The 24465-nt window shown below is 47.2% G+C and overlaps 3 non-coding genes across 3 annotated transcripts; all 3 read left to right on the top strand.

Annotated features, from left to right (window-relative positions):
* Window positions 1-5026: 5026 nt before the first annotated feature.
* On the top strand, window positions 5027-5099 carry trnai-uau (transfer RNA isoleucine (anticodon UAU)). Its single transcript has one exon. It is a non-coding gene; the product is annotated as a tRNA-Ile (tRNA).
* Window positions 5100-11355: 6256 nt separating this feature from the next.
* trnat-ugu (transfer RNA threonine (anticodon UGU)) lies at window positions 11356-11428 on the top strand. The gene has a single exon. It is a non-coding gene; the product is annotated as a tRNA-Thr (tRNA).
* A 7322-nt stretch (window positions 11429-18750) lies between these two features.
* trnat-ugu (transfer RNA threonine (anticodon UGU)) lies at window positions 18751-18823 on the top strand. Its single transcript has one exon. It is a non-coding gene; the product is annotated as a tRNA-Thr (tRNA).
* The last annotated feature ends 5642 nt before the right edge of the window (window positions 18824-24465 follow it).

The raw sequence follows: 24465 nt of genomic DNA, 5'->3' as shown, positions 1-24465 counted from the left end.
AGTAGAGTAAATTTTTGACCGTGCAGATAATGATTGAACTTCTTCACCCCCCACACTAGGCTGAGGGCCTCTCTGTCAATCTGGGCATAGTTACGCTCGGCAGAAGTTAACAAGCGTGACGCAAAAGCTATCGGCCTCTCCAAACCATCAAGGAATTTATGTGACAGTACCGCCCCAATGCCGTAGGGAGACGCATCACACGCCAGCCTGATTGGCAGTGCTGGGTTGTAGTGAGCCAATACTTCCTTCGAAGTGATTAATTCCTTACTCTTCTGAAAAGCACGTTTACAACCATCGCTCCATTTCCATGCTACCCCCGTTCGTAGCAGGGCGTTCAGTGGATGCAGAATTGTCGACAAATTCGGCCAAAACTTATGATAGTAATTCACCAACCCGAGGAATGACCTCAGTTGCAACACATTTTCAGGCGCTGGGGCCTTAACAACTGCTTCAATTTTGTCAGGGGACTTATGTAACCCCTCTTCATCAATCACGTGGCCACAATACGATATCTGTTTCTTAAAAAATTCGCACTTCGGGCGGTTGGCTCGCAGCCCATGTTCCTGTAGTCTAGTGAGCACCTGTTCTAGGTTGTTAAGGTGTTCACTGTCATCTTCACCTGTTACAAGGATGTCGTCCAAGTAACACTGAGTCCCCGGAATCCCTTGCAGGACTTGTTCCATCGCTCTGTGCCATATCGCCGGAGCCGATGCTACTCCGAATACCAATCGATGCTACTGGTAAAGATCTTTGTGAGTGTTTATCGTGAGATACTTCCTAGAGGACTCTTCAACCTCCATCTGCAAATATGCTTGTGCTAGGTCAATTTTTGTAAAACGCTTCCCTCCAGACAGTGAGGCGAAGATGTCTTCTATCCTTGGAAGAGGATATTGTACTGTGTGAAGGATAGGGTTCACCGTCACCTTGAAATCCCCACAGATGCAAATCTTCCTTGGCTCTCCGGACTTATTGCTTAACGTTTTCTTCATGACAGGAACGATGGGTGTCGCCCACTCGCTCCAGTCGACCTTAGACAACGCGCCCACCTTCTCCAGATTCTCCAGCTCTGCCTCCACGGCTGGACGAATTGCATATGGTACCGGTCTCGCTTTGAAAAACTTGGGAACTGCATTCTCTTCTATTTTTAACGAGGCGGTTACGCCTTTAAGCGTGCCCAGTTCTTGTTGAAATACCTCTTTGGCGTTAGCTAAGATTGTTGACAATCGTCCAGGAGTGACGTCTTCATCTTTTTTACCGTCCACCGTCATTGCATGAATGGAATGCCAATCTAAGTTTATCTTCCTGATCCATTCCTGTCCCAATAACGGTGGTCCACCATTTGGCAGTATGTAGAGATACAATTTCCGTATTGTCTTGCCATTGTATTCGACAGGCACACTTATTTTTCCTCTGGGGTATACTTTTTGCCCCGTATACGTCATCAAGACGATGGGTGTCTCTCTCAAGGGTATGTGTGAAAATAGCCGCTCATAGTCTCGTCGATTCATGACGGTTAGCGCTGATCCTGTATCCAATTCCATTTTAACTTGGGACCCTGCTATCGTGAGGGTGACCCAAATGGTTCGGTGATCCTCTTTTGCGATTACATTGTAAAGTTTGAGACAGCTTAATCTCCTGTTCTCGGATTCACTATCGCTCATCTGGTCTTCGGAACTACTGTCCGTCATCTTTTGTACTTTCTTGTACGGTTCCTTAGTAGCCTTTTTGTTGTCGCTGGTCTTCTTCCCAGACCTACAAACTCATGCAATGTGTCCAATCTTCCCGCATTGTCTGCATATTTTGTCTTTGGACCAGCAGTCCTTCTGGTCATGGTTAGTTCTGCCGCAGCGATAACATTTTGCAAATCCCCGTGTCATTTCGTGGGTGCCATATTCCTGTGGTTTTTGTTGAATTTCTGCACCTCCCCTTGCTGCTGCTTCATACGATACTGCCACGCTGAAAGCCTTATCTAGCGTCAGCTCTTTTTCTGCGAGTAACTTATTCTGTGTTCCTTCACTCAGGAGTCCACAGACAAATTTGTCCCGTAGGGTATCTGCCAGTCCTGCTCCGAACTGGCAGTGCTTTGATAGCTTGCGTAGTTCCGTAAGATACTCAGCATTGCTCTCATCTTTGTGCTGAGTTCTCCTGTGGAATTTAAATCTTTCTGCTATCAACAGCGGTGCAGGGTTTAAGTGCTCCTGTAGAACAGCAACAATTTCATTAAAACTCTTCGCCTTTGGTTTGGCTGGAGTAATCAGATCCCGCAATAGGCCGTACGTTCTAGCGCCCATTACGTTTAGCAATATTGATGCCTTTTTCCCCTCCGCTATTTCATTTGTCTCGAAATATACCTCGACTGTTTCCACATACGTGGTCCAGTCCTCTAATGTATTATCAAAAGCAGTGATACAGCCAGTCTTCGGCATCTTGCAAATCTAAAATGGTGTCTCCCGCGCTTTGCCTTCTTCCCCGATTTAACAAAATGGCGCCTCCCGCGCTATGTCTTATTCCCCGCTGTTGTTAGCGCTGCTTTCCACGGTTTCCTGCGCGTTAAATAATAATTCGTCTTCTTTTATTATCTTCCCGTCGTGGAGTGGACCCTGTGGGACACTTCCCTCCCTCTTCTGAGGTCCGAACGCTGCCCAGCTTTGAAACACCGGCCGCGCCCTATGTGCTCCACCCTCTCTCTCTCTCCTTGCTTCCCGACTCGCTGCCCAGCCCCGTTGAAAGGCCACCCAATCGAGCTTCAGCCCGCCGCTGCCCAGGAAGGATCAGAGCACTACCTGCCACCAGCCCGATTAACTGGGAAACCACGGACCGAGGAACCCAGCCTGGCTCTGGAAAGTCGCTCCTGCAAAGCCTTGAACCCGATGATTGACGGTCGACGCCCGTTTCTTGAGATTCAATGGCCTCTATTTTTTTTTTTTTCTGGCTCCGTCCTTCAACAACGTCGTCGGAGCTGCTGCTGAGTTGCAGGTAAGTTTGTTTCTTTACTCGTCACCAGTGTTAAGTCCGTGAATGATTTAGACACGGACTAGCAGGAGTGAAAACATTCAGATGTTTACTGGTGGAAGGCAATAACGAACCTAAACAACAGAGGCTCTCTCGCGCCTTTTATACAGGGGTGGTCACTGCCGGTACTGCAGTCTGAGGCCAGTTATTCTCTTAAAGGTACATACACAACATGGTGCATCTGGATTTTCAGAAGGCCTTCGTTAAGGTCCCACACAAGAGGTTGGTGGACAAGATTAGGGCCCATGGGATTGGAGGTAATATACTAGCATGGATTGTGAATTGGTTAACAGATAGAAAACATAGAGTAGGGATAAACGGGACTTATTCAGGATGGCAGGCTGTGACTAGTGGGGTACCGCAAGGATCGGTGCTTGGGCCCCACTTATTCACAATCTATATCGATGATTTGGATGAGGGGACTAAATGTAACATTTCCAAATTTGCTGATGACACAAAGCTAGGTGGCAGTGTCAGTTGTGAAGAGGATGTGAAGAGGCTTCAAGGGGATCTCGACAGGCTCAGTGAGTGGGCGAGAACATGGCAGATGGATTATAATGTGGATAAATGTGAAGGGAAGGGGGAGGGGCGGGAGTGGGGGAGGGATGGGAGAGGGAGGGGCGGGAGGGGGAGGGGGAAAGGCGGGAGAGGGAGGTCAAGGGAGAGGGGAGGGAGAGAGAGGGAAGGGGAGGATGTGGAGGGGAGGGGCGGGAAATTTCTAAATTTGCGGATGACACCAAATTGCGGAGAGAGATAGTCAATACTGAGGAGGACTGCAACAAGTTACAGGAGGACATTAATTAACTTGCAGAATGGGCATATAATTGACAAATGAGGTTCAGCACAGATAAATGTGAGGTGTTACATTTTGGTAGGAAGAATAGGGAGGTCACTTATCACTTGGAGGGTGCGAGTCTAGGTGGGGTAGAGGAACAAAGGAATCTCGGAGTACAAATACACAAATCACTAAAAGTTGTGACACAGGTTAGCAAGGCCATAAAAAAAGCAAACCAAGCACTTGGGTTTATTTCTGGAGGGATGGAATTGAAAAGTAGGGAAGTTATCGAAACATCGAACCTTGGTCAGACCACACTTAGAGTACTGCGTACAGTTCTGGTCGCCATATTATAAAAAGGGTATAGAGACACTGGCGAGGGTGCAGAGAAGATTTACAAGGATGATACCAGAAATGCGAGGGTATACATATCAGGAAAGGATGAACAGGCTGGGCCTCTTTTCTCCTGAAATAAGAAGGCTGAGGGGTGACCGAATAGAGGTCTTTAAAATGATGAAAGGTTTTGATAGAGTGGATACAGAGAGAATGTTTCCACTTGTGGGGAAGAGCATAACTAGAGGCCATCAATATAAGATTGTCACCAAGAAATCCAATAGGGAATTCAGGAGAAACTTCTTTACCCAGAGAGTGGTGAGAATGTGGAACTCGCTGCCACAGGGAGTGGTTGAAGCGAATAGTATCGATGCATTTAAGGGGAGGCTGGACAAGGAGATGAGGGAGAAGGGAATCGAGGGTTACGCTGATAGATTTAGATGAGGAAAGACGGGAGGAGTTTCGAGTGGAGCATAAACGCCGGCGTGGACTGGTTGGGCCGAATGGCCTCTTTCTGTGCCGTATATCCGATGGAATCCTGTGTAAATGCATCTCAGCTACTCGTCTCAAACCAGGCCCTGTGGGAGCGAGTTCCACATTCTCACCACTCTCTGGGTCAAGAAGTTTCTCCTGAATTCCTGAGTTTAGCAGCAACTTTGAAAAGGGGGAATGGGAGATACACTTGAAGTGGAAACATTGGCAGGGCTACGGGGAAAGAGCAGGGGGGAGTGGGACTAATTGGATAGAATCGTTCAAAGAGCCGGCACAGGCACGGTGGGCCGAATGGCCTCCTTGTGTGCTGTATCATTCTGTGAATGTTCAGGGATGAATCATTGTGAATGTTTGTTTGGGCCCCGCCTCCTTGTTAACAATAGTAAGATTAAAATAGGTAATTAAAACCCAGGTGGCTCCATAGCTCAGGGGTTAGAGCACTCATCTTATAAAGCAGGGGTCGTGAGTTCAAATCTCACTGGGGCCTGCTTAATTTTGGCTTCTCCTTCTAAATTCGCCGTCAATTAGCGACACTGTCGACACCATCAACCAGATCGGTTCACTCCGCACTTTGAACACAGCCCACAGCAGTTTCACTTTCCAGCCCCAGTTTGTGACCAAACAGGTTCAATCGTGGCTTTCAAAAGGGAATTGGAGAAGCACCTGAAGGATCAATATTGTCAGGGCTACGGGGAAAGGGCGGGGGAGTGGGACTAGCTGAAGTGCTCTTGCAGAGAGCCGGCATGGGCTCGACGGGCCGAATAGCCTCCTTCTGTGCTGTAACCATTCTTCGATTCCATGATATCAAATCTCAGACCCACCAATATATCCTGATATTTCACATTTCCTGCCTAGATTGATTCCTGGGATGAGAGGGCTGTCCTATGAGGAGAGATTGTGTAGAATGGGCCGATACTCTCTGGAGTTTAGGAGAATGAGAGGTGATCTCATTGAAACATACAAGATTCTGAGGGGGATTGACAGGGTAGATGCTGAGAGGCTGTTTCCCCCTGGCTGGAGTGTCTAGAACTAGGGGTCACAGTCTCAGGATAAGGGGTCGGCCATTTAAGACCGAGATGAGGAGGAATTTCTTCACTCAGAGGGTTGTGAATCTTTGGAATTCTCTGCCCCAGAGGGCTGTGGATGCTGAGTCTTTGAGAATATTCAAGGCTGAGATCGATAGAATTTTGGACTCATTGGGAATTAAGGGATATGGAGATCGGGCGGGAAAGTGGAGTTGAGGTCGATGATCAGCCATGATCTTATTGAATGGCGGAGCAGGCTCGAGGGGCCGAGTGGCCGACTCCTGCTCCTAATTCTTATGTTCTTAAAGAAGGTATTATTATTACTAAAAAAACAATACTAGCAAAATTAATGGGACTAAAAGTCGACAAATCCCAAGGACCGGATGACCTACATCTTAGAGTTTTGAAAGAGGTGGCCATTGGAATAGTGGACGCATTGGTTGTCATCTTCCAAAATTCTATAGATTCTGGAACGGTTCCTGCAGATTGGAGGACAGCAAATGTAACCCCGCTATTTAAGAAAGGAGGGAGAGAGAAAACGGGGAACTACAGACCTGTTAGCCTCACATCAGTAGTTGGGAAAATGCTGGAATCTATTATAAAGGATGTAATAACTGAGCACTTAGAAACTAATAGTAAGATTGGGCAGTCAACATGGATTTATGAAAGGGAAATCCTGTTTGACAAACCTATTGAAGTTCTTTGAGGATGTAACTAGTGGAGTAGACAAAGGGGAACCGGTAGATGTGGTGTATCTGGATTTTCAGAAGGTCTTCGATATGGTCCCACACAAGAGGTTGGTGAACAAGATTAGGGCCCATGGAATTGGGGGTAATATTCTAGTGTAATGAAATCTGTTTGTCTTGCCTGTATTCGTTTTGCACTCATGTATATTACCCTCCCCCACACTGTGTACAGTTTCACTTCCTCTTTCCTGACTAACCTGGAAGGTTCCAGGTCTTGGCTCTTGGCTCCGCCCCTGACTTCTCTTACACAAAGATCCCAGGATCTGTATGACTCATTCCTGTGAGCCAGTCGGTGTGTTGAGATGCTAGCTCTGATCCTAGTGATTAAAAGCCAACTTGTTTAAGTTAATAACTTCTAGTTTTGTGCTTATTGAAGGCACATCAACTAGCATGGATTGAGAATTGGTTAACAGACAGAAAACAAAGAGTAGGGATAAACGGGTCTTTTTCAGGATGGCAGGCTGTGACAGTGGGGTACCGCAAGGATCGGTGCTTGGGCCCCAGCTATTCACAATCTATATCAATGATTTGGATGAGGGGACTAAATGTAACATTTCAAAATTTGCTGATGACACAAAGCTAGGTGGCAGTGTCAGTTGCGAAGAGGATGTGAAGAGGCTTCAAGGGGATCTCGACAGGCTCAGTGAGTGGGCGAGAACTTGGCAGATGGATTATAATGTGGATAAATGTGAAGGGAAGGGGGAGGGGCGGGAGAGGGAGAGAGTGAGGGAGGGATGGGAGAGGGAGGGGTGGGAGGGGGAGGGGTGGGAGAGGGGTGGTAGAGGGAGGGGAGGGGTGGCGGGGGAGGGAAGGGGAGGGAGAGATAGGGAGGGGACAGCGTGAGAGAGGGAGGGGGCAAGATGGGGAGGGGCGGGAGAGGGAGGGAGGGAGTGAGAGTGGGTGGTGGGTGGGAAGGGGAGTGGCGGGAGGGGAGGGGAGAGGCGGGAGAATGAGGGGAGGGGGAAAGGCGGGAGAGGGAGGTCCAGGGAGAGGGGAGGGAGAGAGAGGGAAGGGGAGGATGTGGAGGGGGAGAGGCGGGAAATTTCTAAATTTGCGGATGACACCAAATTGCGGAGAGTGATAATCTATACTGAGGAGGACTGCAACAAATTACAGGAGTGTTATGTTCATTAATAACTCGACATTCTTATTATGAACACAGCTAGCTCCTAGCTAGTCATTTATTCAGTACACGTTCTCTAGGTACAGTATCTGTAGAGATGCAGCACGTGTGCTCCTGTGTGCAGGCTGCCATCTTGACTGCTGCCTTGTGGGTAGCCTTGCCTCATGGGTAATGTAGTCTTAATATAATATATAGCTGGGTAGTGTAGTCTTATACATACAGCTATATACAGCTCTACAGCTCCACCTATTGTCCACTATAGAATGACATGCTATTGCTCACTACATCCCCCTTTCTTTGAGGTTTAACAAAATCAATATCAATCAACTTTCAAGAAAACAATAATGATAATATCAGTAACACTTTTGTTAGTGCTCTATAAACATAAACATTTTCAAAACAGTCAACACATTTTCAAAGCTTTACATTGTACTCAAAGATTAAGTCTGTCAGGCTCTTTTACTTCACGTGTGGATCTTCTCAACACGGGTAAGTCTGATGTGTCTTCATGAGATTGTTCTGGCGGTGAATGACAAGATGCAGTTGCGGCATTGTCATCAATCTGCTCTTGTATAGATCGAGGTCTCCTTGCGATCTTTGCTTGGAGAGGGTTTCAATGTTTCCTTCACTCTTCATGCCATAACTCTCAATGTAGTCAATGCACTCTCGAAAAACTGCAGGCAGCTGGATCCCATCATACAGCATAGTCCTCTCAGCAGCCTCGGCGAATGGAACACCAAAGATTGGCCTGAGGGAAGAAGGAGTATCCACCGGAACTGCTTCCTGCTCTGGTGCAGGCTTCTTCTTTTTCTTTTTCTCTTTCCACTGCTTAACAACATCTGCTGCGGTTATATCTTTGGACTTTTTCTCCTTGTGTTTTTCCTCTTTGTGCTTTTCTTCCTTTGGCTTCTCTTTGACCTTAAAGTCTTTTTCTTTCTTCTTGGAGAAACTAGGCTTTTTGAAGACATGGATACCCTTTGGCCTTTTCATCCTTGATGGGCTCTCTGCTTCATCACCTGAGTCATATGGTCTGCTTATGGCACAGTTTGTACGGTAGACTCTCTTGACCAGTTCTAAGTCTTCACAAGCTTTGTCACCTAGTATCGAATCAAGTCTTTCAGCCACAACAGAAAACATGAGATGATGCACTTTGTCTTTGACTGTCACTTTAAGTCTGCATACACCTAAGCTATCTATTTTTTGTCCATTATAGTTCTTCAGTAGTACTGACTTTTTCTGTATTTTGGCCTTTTCTTTCATATATTTAATGTCACTCATACTGATTAAGTTTGCTTTTGCCCCAGTGTCCAGTTTCAATGTAACTAATGCTCCATTTATCTGCAGTGGGATCATCCATTTGTCCACTTCTACTGCATTGACTTTATGTTCAGCATTTTCCATTTTTGAGGGCTGCACATTTTCTGTATTTTTTTGATATTGTCACATGACACCATTCCTACAAAAAATGTCTCACTTAAATCAGTGTCCTCAATCACATTAACTTGTTGCCCTTTCGTTGTTTTTACTTTTGAAAAGCATTGTTTGGCAAAGTGATTCTTTCCATTACACTTTGTGCACATTTTTCCAAACGCTGGGCATTGTCTTAACTGGTGTTTGTAACCACAGCGTTTACAATTAAAAATTTCATCCTCCGATTGCTTTTCATTTCTGTTCTGCCCACGTTTCTTCCCCTTGTAGGACACAACACCGACAGCAGCATTATCACTCATTACATTCGCATCATTATTGATTTCACTGAAAGTCTTCGTGTGCTTTCGAGCTAGCTCGCTGGCTTGGCATATTTTCACCGCATTTTCCAAATTTAGTTCGGTTTCTCTCAACAGACGTTCCCTGACTTTTTTATCATGAATACCAAACACAATCTGGTCACGAATCATGGATGATTTCAGCTCAGAGAAATTACATGTCTGTGCTTTCAGTTTCAGATCAGTTATAAAGCTATCAAAAGTCTCATTTTGTTGCTGTGTCCGAGAATGGAAGATGTATCTTTCATATGTCTCGTTCTTTTTGGGAGAGCAATGTGCATCAAATTTTTTTAGCACATCTTCTAATTTTTCTCTGTTCTCCGCTGGATTAAATACAAATGTATTAAATACCTCTATCGCCTGTGGGCCTGCAACCGTAAGCAGCAACGCTATCTTCCTTGCATCTGGCTTCGTACCGAATCCGATGGCTGCAATGTAGAGTTCGAATTGTTGTTTAAAAGTCTGCCAATTGTAGTCGACATTTCCCTCGAGTTTCAAACCTCCTGGTGGCTTCAAATTCTCCATGTCGCTTTTCCCAATTTTCAGCAGATCTTCACCACCCTGGTACCATGTTATGTTCATTAATAACTAGACATTCTTATTATGAACACAGCTAGCTTCTAGCTAGTCATTTCTTCAGAACACGTTCTCTAGGTACAGTATCTGTAGAGATGCAGCACGTGTGCTCCTGTGTGCAGGCTGCCATCTTGACTGTTGCCTTGTGGGTAGCCTAGCCTCATGGGTAATGTAGTCTTAATATAATATATAGCTGGGTAGTGTAGTCTTATACATACAGCTATATACAGCTCTACGGCTCCACCTAGTGTCCACCATAGAATGACATGTTATTGATCACTACAAGGAGGACATTAATTCACTTGCAGAATGGGCATATAATTGACAAATGAAGTTCAACACAGATAAATGTGAGGTGTTACATTTTGGTAGGAAGAATAGGGAGGTCACTTATCACTTGGAGGGTGCGAGTCTGGGTGGGGTAGAGGAACAAAGGGATCTCGGAGTACAAATACACAAATCACTAAAAGTTGCGACACAGGTTAACAAGGCCATAAAAAAAAACCAAGCACTAGGGTTTATTTCTAGAGGGATAGAATTGAAAAGTAGGGAAGTTATCGAAACATCGAACCTTGGTTAGATCACACTTGGAGTACAGCGTACAGTTCTGGTCACCATATTATAAAAAAGATATAGAGGAACTGGAGAGGGTGCAGAGAAGATTTACAAGGATGATACCAGAAATGCGAGGGTATACATATCAGGAAAGGATGAACAGGCTGGGTCTCTTTTCTCTTGAAATAAGAAGGCTGAGGGGTGACCTAATAGAGGTCTTTAAAATGATGAAAGGTTTTGATAGAGTGGATACAGAGAGAGTGTTTCCACTTGTGGGGAAGAGCATAACTAGAGGCCATCAATATAAGATCGTCACCAAGAAATCCAATAGGGAATTCAGGAGAAACTTCTTTACCCAGAGAGTGGTGAGAATGTGGAACTCGCTGCCACAGGGAGTGGTTGAAGCGAATAGTATCGATGCATTTAAGGGGAGGCTGGACAAGGAGATGAGGGAGAAGGGAATCGAGGGTTACGCTGATAGATTTAGATGAGGAAAGACGGGAGGAGGCTCGAGTGGAGCATAAACGCCGGCGTGGACTGGTTGGGCCGAATGGCCTCTTTCTGTGCCGTATATCCGATGTAATCCTGTGTAAATGCATCTCAGCTACTCGTCTCAAACCAGGCCCTGTGGGAGCGAGTTCCACATTCTCACCACTCCCTGGGTCAAGAAGTTTCTCCTGAATTCCTTAGTTTAGCAGCAACTTTGAAAAGGGGGAATGGGAGATACACTTGAAGTGGAAACATTGGCAGGGCTACGGGGAAAGAGCAGGGGGGAGTGGGACTAATTGGATAGGTTCTTTCAAAGTGCCAGCACAGGCACGGTGGGCCGAATGGCCTCCTTGTGTGCTGTATCATTCTGTGAATGTTCAGGGGTGAACCATTGTGAATGTTTGTTTGTCCCCACCTCCTTGTTAACAATAGTAAGATTAAAATAGGTAATTAAAGCACAGGTGGCTCCATAGCTCAGGGGTTAGAGCACTGGTCTTGTAAACCAGGGGTCGTGAGTTCAAATCTCACTGGGGCCTGCTCAATTTTGACTTCTGTTTCTAAATTTACCATCAATCAGCAACACCACCAACCAGACCGGTTCACTCTGCACTTTAAACACAGCCCACAGCAGTTTCACTTACCAGCCCCAGTTTGTGACCAAGCAGATTCAATTGTGGCTTTCATAAAGGGAATTGGAGAAGCACCTGAAGGATCAATATTGTCAGGGCTACGGGGAAAGGGCGGGGCAGTGGGACTTGCTGAAGTGCTCTTGCAGTGAGCCGGCACGGAGCTCGACGGGCCGAATGGCCTCCTTCTGTGCTGCAACCATTCTTCGATTCCATGATATCAAATCTCAGACCCACCAATATATCCTGATATTTCACATTTCCTGCCTAGATTGATTCCTGGGATGAGAGGGCTGTCCTATGATGAGAGATTGTGTAGAATGGGCCTATACTCTCTGGAGTTTAGAAGAATGAGAGGTGATCTCATTGACACACACAAGATTCTGAGGGGGATTGACAGGGTCGATGCTGAGAGGTTGTTTCCCCCTGGCTGGAGAGTCTAGAACCAGGGGTCACAGTCTCAGGATAAGGGGTCGGCCATTTAAGACCGAGATGAGGAGGAATTTCTTCACTCAGAGGGTTGTGAATCTTTGGAATTCTCTACCCCAGAGGGCTGTGGATGCTGAATCTTTGAGAATATTCAAGACTGAGATCGGTAGAATTTTGGACTCATGGGGAATTAAGGGATATGGAGATCGGGCGGGAAAGTGGAGTTGAGGTCGATGATCAGCCATGATCTTATTGAATGGCGGAGCAGGCTCGAGCGGCCGAGTGGCCGACTCCTGCTCCTCTTTCTTATGTTCTTAAAGAAATTATTATTATTACTAAAAGAACAGTACTAGCAAAATTAATGGGACTAAAAGTCGACAAATCCCAAGGACCGGATGACCTACATCTTAGGGTTTTGAAAGAGGTGGCCATTGGAATAGTGGACGCACTGGTTGTCATCTTCCAAAATTCTATAGATTCTGGAACGGTTCCTGCAGATTGGAGGACAGCAAATGTAACCCCGCTATTTAAGAAAGGAGGGAGAGAGAAAACGGGGAACTACAGACCAGTTAGCCTCACATCAGTAGTTGGGAAAATGCTGGAATCTATTATAAAGGATGTAATAACTGGGCACTGAGAAACTAATAGTAAGATTGGGCAGAGTCAACATGGATTTATGGAAGGGAAATCCTGTTTAACAAACCTATTAGAGTTTTTTGAGGATGTAACTAGTGGAGTAGTCAAAGGGGAGCAATAGATGTGGTGTATCTGGATTTTCAGAAGGCCTTCGATAAGGTCCCACACAAGAGGTTGGTGAACAAAATTGGGCACATGGAATTGGGGTAATATACTAGCATGGATTGAGAATTGGTTAACAGACAGAAAACAAAGAGTAGGGATAAACGGGTCTTTTTCAGGATGGCAGGCTGTGACTAGTGGGGTACCGCAAGGATCGGTGCTTGGGCCCCAGCTATTCACAATCTATATCGATGATTTGGATGAGGGGACTAAATGTAACATTTCCAAATTTGCTGATGACACAAAGCTAGGTGGCAGTGTCAGTTGTGAAGAGGATGTGAAGAGGCTTCAAGGGGATCTCGACAGGCTCAGTGAGTGGGCGAGAACATGGCAGATGGATTATAATGTGGATAAATGTGAAGGGAAGGGGGAGGGGCGGGAGAGGGAGGGCAAGGGAGAGGAGTGGGAGAGAGAGGGAAGGGGAGGAGGGGGAGGGAGGGGGATGGACGGGAAATTTCTAAATTTGCAGATGACACCAAATTGCGGCGAGAGATAGTCAATACTGAGGAGGACTGCAACAAGTTACAGGAGGACATTAATTAACTTGCAGAATGGGCATATAATTGACAAATGAAGTTCAACACAGATAAATGTGAGGTATTACATTTTGGTAGGAAGAATAGGGAGGTCACTTATCACTTGGAGGGTGCGAGTCTGGGTGGGGTAGAGGAACAAAGGGATCTCGGCGTACAAATACACAAATCACTAAAAGTAGCGACGCAGGTTAGCAAGGCCAGAAAAAAGCAAACCAAGCACTAGGGTTTATTTCTAGAGGGATAGAATTGAAAAGTAGGTAAGTTATGCTAAACCTGTATCGAACCTTGCTTAGACCACACTTGGAGTACTGCGTACAGTTCTGGTCGCCATATTAAAGAAAGGACATAGAGGCACTGGAGAGGGTGCAGAGAAGATTTACAAGGATGATACCAGAAATGCGAGGGTATACATATCAGGAAAGGATGAACAGGCTGGGTCTCTTTTCTCTTGAAATAAGAAGGCTGTGGGGTGACCTAATAGAGGTCTTTAAAATGATGAAAGGTTTTGATAGAGTGGATACAGAGAGAATGTTTCCACTTGTGGGGAAGAGCATAACTAGAGGCCATCAATATAAGATCGTCACCAAGAAATCCAATAGGGAATTCAGGAGAAACTTCTTTACACAGAGAGTGGTGAGGATGTGGAACTCACTGCCACAGGGAGTGGTTGAAGCGAATAGTATCTGTAAAGTCTGTGGGTTGTGCAGTTAATAAATACACAGACTTCAGAAGTAACAAACAAACAGGTCTTTACTATTCGAAGGTCCGGGCGAATCTGCCCCAGCAATCCTGCTGCAACACTTATATACTGGTGTGGTCACTATCGGTATTACAGTATACAGAAGCCAAACAAATAGTGCCACACCTAAAGTAGTTCCCTTAAAGGTGAACGGTTACATTCAATAGTTCCCTTAAAGATAGACGGGTACATACACTACAATCCTCCCTTTTTAGCTTATTACTTACAGAGTCCCCGTTAAACATACATATCTTCAACTTCCTATAAAACAAATTACAGATATAATCTCGGTGGAGTCAATGTCATATAAAACAATTTACAAATATAATCTCGGTGGAAACAGTTCACAGGTTCAGTCTCTGATCTTGACTCGTTCCGAACAACATTTCTTTGGTGTAGCCGGTTCACCTGGCTAGCGTGACTCCTCCATAGCCTTTTTCTTGACGTAACAGCTTGAACTTTCGTCCTGTTGAACCAGCAGTGCGGACTTTTACAACCAACTGGCTGTCTTGACATTTTCCAGTTTTTCAACTAATTTAGCTCCTTTCGTAATGTCCCGCCTGGAATGGTAGAAGTGCTAATATTTTCGACAGTTATTATCTTCTGCTTCTTCTTTTTCTTTTCTGCCTTTTTGAAACTCTCGGAGCTCCTTTCTCGGCTGCCAGCTGTAGCGCCACCAACTCTCTATGTTCCTTAGACCTTAAGTGCTTCATCCGGATTTCAGCACTTTGAGAGTTTTCATCACAAGCTGGGCAGACCACATCCTCGTAATATTCAGTGTCACTCAACAGGTCATGGTAATATTCGGGTTCGTCCTGAGTTAGGCCAGCGAGAGAGACTTCTTCTTCCTCCTCACCCGTCTGGACGTTAGCTGACGGTGGTTCCTTCCCTAAACATCTTTCTTGAAAAGCCTTCTTCATGCATTCATATTCATCCCGCTCTTCCTGGGTTATCTGCCATTCCTTCACGACGGACCTCATTTGTGAGTTCAATACCTTCCTTTCCATCGGTAATTGCGTTATCAGGCTATTTAACCCTTCTACTGAAGTAACGGTTTCCACATTCTTCTGTTCACCTTGACGTGATTCAACGTACTTTTGGCATCCTTGTAAAATTTGTGTTGCCACCTCAGCTATCTCCGTGACTTTTGAGAGCTCCGAACTCTTTCCCCCTGAAGATTGAAGCTCGTGTTCAGATTGTTCCCCTTGCAGAGTCTTGTCCTTCAGCATATGAAGGAGTTGGCTGACCGTTAACTCTTCCCTGGGAACACGGTGGATCAGAGTCTTCTCCATTTCATCCACCTCTTTCTCCAATACTTCCACCTTACGTTCCTCTTGAACTTTGGCTTTCAGCGCTCGGAAAAGTTGCGCCCTGATGCTCTCTAGTTCAGGGGCCATTCTTACAGTGTCCTGTTCTTCCACTGAAAGGATTCCCAGTTGAATCTGTTCTTCAAGTTGTTGAACCTCGGTCATTGCCGCCTCATATTTGTCTTGGGTGTCCTTCAATGTTTTTATAAGTTCTTGGACATCCTGTCATTCCTGCTCTGCCATGATGTATTCTTCTTGGTACCATAAGTCCTTCTGCATGTCTTCGTTTTCTTTCCCATCGTCGGCAAGTCCCTTTTAGCCTTGTCTTCCATATTCGACTTGGTCTTATCATCATCCATTTCAGAATCTGAGCTAATAGCTTGCACCGAGTCCTCCCTCATTATGGCTTTTAGGTAATGCCATTCCATGTCTATTTTCTTAATTCACTCCCATCCTAGAAGTGGTGGTCCTCCCTCAGGTAATATGTACAAGTTCATTCTTGGGTGTTCTTTACCCCTATCTTTCACCTTGACTCTTATTTTCCCCACGGGGTATACGTTATGCCCCGTGTATGTCTGTAATACGAACTTGGTATTTCTTAAAGGTATGTGAGAGAATAGCCGGTGGTAGTCCCTTCGGTTGATGACTGATAGAGCTGATCCAGTGTCCAGCTCCATTCTTACTTGGACTCCAGCTATTTTTAGTATGACCCAGATGGCCTGTAGATCCGTTTCTTTACCCACATTGTGGATTCTCAGACTACCCAGCTCCTGGTTGTTTGGGTCTGAGTCTGAATTCTGTTCGTCTGTACTCTTCTCAGCCACCTTGTGTACCTTGTTGTACTTTTCTTGTGGTGGCTTCCTTTGATTATTGGTCTTTTTCCCGGACCGGCATACCTTCGCGATGTGACCCAGTTTGCCACATTTCCTACACTCTTGGTTCTTAAACCAGCATTGATTCTGGTCATGCGTTGTCTTCCCACAACGGTAGCATTTTGTTGTGCTTGAAGTAATTTGGTCCACCCCGAGTGCCGCCGCCTTTAGTTGCATTTCCGCCGTTCCTTTCGCTGTGGCTTCGTGCGATGCAGCTATAAGGACAGCCCTGTCCAGTGTGAGGTCGTTCTCTTCCAGTAGTCGCTTCTGCGTCCCTTCTTTGGACAATCCGCATACGAACTTGTCCCGCAGCGCTTCTGTCAGATTCCCTCCGAACTGGCAGTATTTCGCTAGCCTACGCAGTTCGACCAAGTATTCCGCATTGCTTTCGTCTTTCTTCTGCGTTCTTGCGTAGAATTTGAATCGTTCAGCCAGCATCAGCGGTGTGGGGTTCAAGTGGTCCTTCAGCACAGCCACAATCTCTTCGAAGGTCTGATCCGCTGGTTTATTTGGTGCTATTAGATGCTTCAAGAGCCCGTATGTTTTTGCCCCCATCGAGTTTAGCAATGTTATCGCCTTGTCGTCTTCCTCTATTTTGTTGGCTTCGCAATAGATCTCTATGCGTTCCACATACGTGGCCCAGTCTTCTATTTCAGAACTAAAGTCGTTAATATTCCCTCGCTTAGGCATCTTTCTCCGCCTAATGGCGGCTTCCCGCGTTTCTTCCCGGTGGAAGGGGTACGCTTCCCCCCACAGCGGACAGGTTCAGCCGCTGGCTGGCTTCCGCACAGCTCCCCTTACTCGGCTCTGTCTTTTCCTCCCGCCCGCACGGCTCTACCGGCGCTGGGTACACCCCGTTAACGGAGGACAGTTCAGCCGCTGGACTGGCTCTCGCGCAGTCTCTCTCTCCGTACCCGGCTCTGTCGCTCTCTCACCCGCACGTTCGGTGCTACCGGCCCTGGGTACCCCGTTGGTGGAGAACAGTTCAGCCGCTGGACTGGCTCTCGCACAGTCTCTCTCCCCTTGCTCGGCTCTGTCTCTCCCTCTCCCGCACGTTCGGTTCTACCGGCTCTGGGTACCCCGCTGGTGGAGGACAGCTCAGCCGCTGGACTGGCTCTCGCGCAGTCTCTCACCCCGTTTTCGGCTGTGTCTCTCACCCACTCCCGCACGTTCGGTTTTGCCGGCTCTGAGTACCCCGTTGGTGGAGAACAGCTCAGCCGCTGGACTGGCTCCTCGCAGTCTCTCTCTCCGCACCCGGCTCTCACCCGCACGGTTCCCGTTCGCCTCCCCAGCCCTCTCGCAGACCGGTGTTTCCCTCCCCGGCTGCGGCTGGGTTTCTCTTCCCGCGCCTACTCGCAGGCTCAGCGCTTCGTGGCTGCGGTCGCTGCCCGGATTTTTCCCGCCGATCGCGGTCTGGCTGTCACCCGACGCCGTTGGACCCGACTTTTGGCCGGCACAGCTCCCCCTCGACCGAGGTCGAGTGCTCTGCCCTTATCCTCCGGATACTTCTACACCTTCCCCTACTCACAGTCTCTTCGGCCGCCTTGCTTCTTGCTGGTCGGCTCACTCCGCACCGTGGCAGAAGGGTAGTCAGTGCCTGTTGCTGATACAGCTTTTGTTGTTAGTCTTCCTGCTTTCTGTTGTTGCAGCCTCGTGTTTTCTTTTGGTAGCACGACGAGGGCGGTTGTCTCTCTTCGACGCTCTTCGTTGCTTTTGGTAGTCTTGCCGCAGGGTACGATCGGACTCGTCGCCACTGTAAAGTCTGTGGGTTGTGCAGTTAATAAATACACAGACGTCAGAAGTAACAAACAAACAGGTCTTTACTATTCGAAGGTCCGGGCGAATCTGCCCCAGCAATCCTGCTACAACACTTATATACTGGTGTGGTCACTATCGGTATTACAGTATACAGAAGCCAAACAAATAGTGCCACACCTAAAGTAGTTCCCTTAAAGGTGAACGGTTACATTCAATAGTTCCCTTAAAGATAGACGGGTACATACACTACAGTATCGATGCATTTAAGGGGAGGCTGGACAAGGAGATAAGGGAAAAGGGAATCGAGGGTTACGCTGATAGATTTAGATGAGGAAAGACAGGAGGAGGCTCGAGTGGAGCATAAACGCTGGCGTGGACTGGTTGGGCCGAATGGCCTCTTTCTGTGCCGTATATCCGATGGAATCCTGTGTAAATGCATCTCAGCTACTCGTCTCAAACCAGGCCCTGTGGGAGCGAGTTCCACATTCTCACCACTCTCTGGGTCAAGAAGTTTCTCCTGAATTCCTTAGTTTAGCAGCAACTTTGAAAAGGGGGCATGGGAGATACACTTGAAGTGGAAACATTCGCAGGGCTACGGGGAAAGAGCAGGGGGGAGTGGGACTAATTGGATAGATTCTTTCAAAGAGCCGGCACAGGCACGGTGGGCCGAATGGCCTCCTTGTGTGCTGTATCATTCTGTGAATGTTCAGGGATGAATCATTGTGAAGGTTTGTTTGGGCCCCACCTCCTTGTTAACAATAGTAAGATTAAAATAGGCAATTAAAGCACAGGTGGCTCCATAGCTCAGGGGTTAGAGCACTGGTCTTGTAAACCAGGGGTCGTGAGTTCAAATCTCACTGGGGCCTACTCAATTTTGACTTCTGTTTCTAAATTCACCGTCAATTAGCGACACTGTCGACACCACCAACCAGACCGGTTCACTCCGCACTTTAAACACAGCCCTCAGCAGTTTCACTTTCCAGCCCCAGTTTGTGACCAAGCAGATTCAATTGTGGCTTTCAAAAGGGAATTGGAGAAGCACCTGAAGGATCAATATTGTCAGGGCTATGGGGAAAGGGCGGGGGAGTGGGACTAGCTGAAGTGCTCTTGCAGAGAGCCGGCACGGGCTTGACGGGCCGAATGGCCTCCTTCTGTGCTGTAACCATTCTTCGATTCCATGATATCAAATCTCAGACCCACCAATATATCCTGATATTTCACATTTCCTGCCTAGATTGATTCCTGGGATGAGAGGGCTGTCCTATGATGAGAGATTGTGTAGAATGGGCCGATACTCTCTGGAGTTTAGGAGAATGAGAGGTGATCTCATTGAAACATACAAGGTCCTGAGGGGGATTGACAGGGTAGATGCTGAGAGGCTGTTTCCCCCTGGCTGGAGAGTCTAGAACCAGGGGTCACAGTCTCAGGATAAGGGGTCGGCCATTTAAGACCGAGATGAGGAGGAATTTCTTCACTCAGAGGGTTGTGAATCTTTGGAATTCTCTGCCCCAGAGGGCTGTGGATGCTGAGTCTTTGAGAATATTCAAGGCTGAGATCGATAGAATTTTGGACTCATGGGGAATTAAGGGATATGGAGATCGGGCGGGAATGTGGAGTTGAGGTCGATGATCAGCCATGATCTTATTGAATGGCGGAGCAGGCTCGAGGGGCCGAGTGGCCGACTCCTGCTCCTCTTTCTTATGTTCTTAAAGAAATTATTATTATTACTAAAAAAACAGTGCTAGCAAAATTAGTGGGACTAAAAGTCGACAAATCCCAAGGACCGGATGACCTACATCTTAGGGTTTTGAAAGAGGTGGCCATTGGAATAGTGGACGCATTGGTTGTCATCTTCCAAAATTCTATAGATTCTGGAACGGTTCCTGCAGATTGGAGGACAGCAAATGTAACCCCGCTATTTAAGAAAGGAGGGAGAGAGAAAACGGGGAACTACAGACCTGTTAGCCTCACATCAGTAGTTGGGAAAATGCTGGAATCTATTATAAAGGATGCAATAACTGGGCACTTAGAAACTAATAGTAAGATTGGGTAGAGTCAACATGGATTTATGAAAGGGAAATCCTGTTTGACAAACCTATTGGAGATCTTTGAGGATGTAACTAGTGGAGTAGACAAAGGGGAACAGGTAGATGTGATGTATCTGGATTTTCAGAAGGCCTTCGATAAGGTCCCACACAAGAGGTTGGTGAACAAAATTAGGGCCCATGGAATTGGGGGTAATGTACTAGCATGGATTGAGAATTGGTTAACAGACAGAAAACAAAGAGTAGGGATAAACGGGTCTTTTTCAGGATGGCAGGCTGTGACTAGTGGGTACCGCAAGGATCGGTGCTTGGGCCCCAGCTATTCACAATCTATATCAATGATTTGGATGAGGGGACTAATTGTAACATTTCCAAATTTGCTGATGACACAAAGCTAGGTGGCAGTGTCAGTTGTGAAGAGGATGTGAAGAGGCTTCAAGGGAATCTCGACAGGCTCAGTGAGTGGGCGAGAACATGGCAGATGGAATATAATGTGGATAAATGTGAAGGGAAGGGGGAGGGGCGGGAGACGGAGGGGTGAGAGAGGGAGGCAGTGGGGAGGGAGGGGCGGGAGGGGGAGGGCCAGGAGGGGGAGGGGTAGGAGGGAAGGGGCTGGGAGAGGTGAGAGAGGGAGAGGGCGAGATGGGGAGGGGTGGGAGAGGAAGGGAGGGGGTGAGAGTGGGTGGGGGGCTGGAGGGGGAGTGGCGGGAGGGGAGAGGCGGGAGAGTGAGGGGAGGGGGAAAGGTGGGAGAGGGAGGTCAAGGGAGAGGGGAGGGAGAGGGAAGGGGAGGATGTGGAGGGGGAGGGGCGGGAAATTTCTAAACTTGCGGATGACACCAAATTGCGGAGAGAGATAGTCAATACTGAGGAGGACTGCAACAAGTTAAAGGAGGACATTAATTAACTTGCAGAATGGGCATATAATTGACAAATGAAGTTCAACACAGATAAATGTTGTAATGTATGTACCTTTAAGGGGGGAACTACTTTCTACAGCTCATGTATACTGTAGTACCGGCAGTGACCACACCTGTATATAACGCTGACTAGTAATCTGTTGTTTCAGTTGCAGTCTGAGCCACGTTGAGTAAACACCGTTGTACTGTTCTCCGCAGTCTGTGTCTGATTATTACACGGATGTAACATTGGCGACAAGTCAGGTTTGAACCTACCTGCAACTCTGCATCACCTCCCGGGGATTCGTTCCTGGAGATCAGTGGATTGGAGGTCAAGGCCAGAGACTCGGGCGTCGACCACGGGCAACCGCCCGGTCATCCAGCAGAGAATCGAGAATTGCGGGGGAGGCTGTTGAGAGCCAGGCTTGGCTTTCCAGTCGAGGTGGTCCAGCAAAAGGGGCTGGCAACAGGTAGTGCGCAGTCCCTTCCCGGACAGCGGTGGGCTAGAGCCCGACCGAGTGGCACAGCAAAGGGCCGAGCAGCGTCGACGGGGGAGAGAGAGAGAGGGCAGAGCGCACAGGGCGCAGCCGGTGTTCAGGGGCCGAGCAGCATCGGAGAGAGGGAGAGAGAGAAGCGTGCGAAAACTACAGGGTGCCGCCATTGCCACGAGAACCGCCAGGAGTGGCGTCGGCAGCAGCGGGGGAGGAAGTAAAGGGCAGGAGACGCCATTTTCAGCCATTGGGAGACGCCATTTTAAACCACACCCAAAATGCCAAAGAGTGGCAGTATCACCGCATTTGACAATGAAGTCGAAGATTGGACTACATATGTCGAACGAATAGAGGTATACTGCAAGGCAAATGGGGTGTCAGATGACAAGAAAGCGTTGGTATTGTTAAATTTAATGGGTGCAAAGACGTATGATTTATTACAAAACCTAGTAACCCCAACGAAGCCAATGGAAAAGAGTTTTGAAGCCATAGTAATGATACTAAAAGAACATTTAAACACCACACCGCTGCTGATAGCAGAAAGATTCAAGTTTCACAAACGGAACCAGCATAAGGATGAAAGCAATGCTGATTATTTAACAGAACTGCGCAAACTGTCGAAACACTGCCAGTTTGGAGCGGGACTGACAGATGCCTTAAGGGATAAGTTTGTGTGGGGGCTTCAAAGTGAAGGAACCCAGAAACGGCTTTTATCTGAAAAGGACCTTACGCTAGAAAAGGATTTCAGCATTGCGGTATCATATGAAGCAGCAACACGGGAGGCTGCAGAGATGCAGCAGAGACCGCAAGAATATGGCACAAACGAAATGTCATATGGAACAGAGAAGTGCTATCGCTGCGGCAGAACAACACACGACCAGAGTGATTGCTGGTTCAAAGACAAAGTGTGCAGACAGTGTGGAAAAGTAGGACACATAGCACGAGTCTGCAGGTCGGGAAAGAAAACCAGCAATAAGAAACCTACCAAAGGAAAGTACCAGAAGGTACATAAGATGACGGAGAATAGTTCAGACGAACAAAAGAGTGATAACGACTTCGAAAGCAGGGAACTGAGTTGTCTGAAACTACATAATGTGATCACAACGGAGGATCACCGAACCATTTGGGTCACTCTCAAGATAGCAGGAGTCCAGGTAAAGATGGAATTGGACACAGGATCAGCCCTAACAGTCATAAACCGATGGGACTACGAGCGGCTATTCTCACACATACCCTTGAGAGACACTAAAATTATTTTGAAGACGTACACGGGGCAAAAAGTCTACCCCAAAGGAAAAATAAGGGTGACCGTTATATATAACGGTAAGGAAACACCAAAACTAGACCTGTATGTATTGCAAGATGGAGGACCACCATTACTGGGACGTGAATGGATCCGGAAAATACAACTGGATTGGCATTCCATACAGGCACTGACTGTGGCTGACAAAAAGGATGACGACGTCACACCTGGGCGACTGTCAAAGATCCTAACTGAAGCGAAAGAAGTGTTCCAGCAAGGACTCGGAACACTAAAAGGCATGACAGCGACGATTAAAATTGAAGAAAACTCAAGCCCAAAATTTTTTAAGGCCAGACCGGTAACTTATGCGATCCGCCCAGCCGTCAAAGCAGAGCTGGAAGGTCTGGAACGTTCAGGTGTACTGTTCAAGGCAGACTGGAGCGAGTGGGCTACACCCATCGTCCCTGTGATGAAAAAGTCATTGAGCAGCACGCCTGGGGAACCAAAGAAGGTTCGCATCTGCGGGGACATTAAGGTAACAGTGAACCCGATCCTTCACACGTACAATATCCACTTCCGTGGATTGAAGATATTTTCGCCTCGCTATCTGGAGCGAAACGCTTCACTAAGATTGATCTGGCCCAGGCGTATCTGCAAATGGAGGTAGAAGAAGCATCAAAAAAATACCTCACAATCAACACCCATAAAGGTCTGTACCAATACAACTGGCTGGTAATCGGGGTAGCATCAGCTCCGGCTATTTGGCAGAGGGCAATGGAACAAGTCCTGCAAGGGACCCCAGGGACCCAGTGTTATTTGGACGACATCCTGGTCACGGGCGAAAATGACAGTGATCACCTCGCCAACCTGGAGCAGGTGCTCACTAGATTGCAGGAATATGGGCTCCGAGCTAATCGCCCCAAATGCGAGTTTTTTAGAAAACAAATCTCGTATTGTGGCCATGTTATCGATAAAGAGGGGTTACATAAGTCCCCAGAGAAGATTGAGGCAGTAGTCAAGGCTCCAGCACCGGAAAATGTGTCACAACTGAGGTCGTTCCTCAGGCTGGTAAACTACTACCATAAGTTCTTGTTAAATTTGTCTACAATACTACACCCACTGAACACCCTACTGCAAACTGGGGTGCCATGGAAGTGGAGTGACGAATGCAGACGAGCTTTCCAGAAGAGCAAAACACTAATCACATCGAAAGAGGTATTGGCCCATTACAACCCAGCATTACCAATTTGGTTGGCATGTGATGCGTCACCCTACGGCATTGGAGCGCTGCTGTCGCAGAAATTCTCGGACGGCTCAGAGAGGCCAATAGCCTTTGCATCACGATCACTAGCCTCAGCCGAGCATAACTACGCCCAGATTGACAGGGAGGCCCTCAGCCTAGTGTGGGGAGTGAAAAAGTTCAATCACTATCTGCACGGGCAGAAATTCACCTTGCTGGCTGATCACCAGCCTCTTGTCTCCATTTTTAATCCAAAAAAGGGCGTTCCGGTGATGACTGCGCAACAACTACAAAGATGGTCACTTTTTCTAGGGGCGCACCACTATGAGATTGAATATAAGGGCACGAAACAGCATGGAAATGCTGATGGGCTATCATGCCTGCCACTGCCTACTGCGGAGGAAGCACCAGCAGTGGATCCTGTCGAAATATTCCATTCGACTATAGTTGAATACTTACCGGTAACTAACGCTTGTATCGAAAAGGAAACCCGAAATGACCCGACACTGTCTCGGGTATATGATTTGACGGTGAAGGGATGGCCAGCACATGGCGACTCACTGTTGCCAGCATTCTCGACAAGGAGAGAACAG

The sequence above is a fragment of the Somniosus microcephalus genome, unplaced genomic scaffold (assembly GCF_052327205.1).
Source record: "Somniosus microcephalus isolate GS21.2 unplaced genomic scaffold, FLI_Smic_1.0 unresolved_chr2, whole genome shotgun sequence".
NCBI classification, from domain to species: Eukaryota; Metazoa; Chordata; class Chondrichthyes; order Squaliformes; family Somniosidae; genus Somniosus; species Somniosus microcephalus.
The sequence above is the reverse complement of the archived record's forward strand: the minus strand, read 5'-3'. Positions and strand labels throughout refer to the sequence as shown.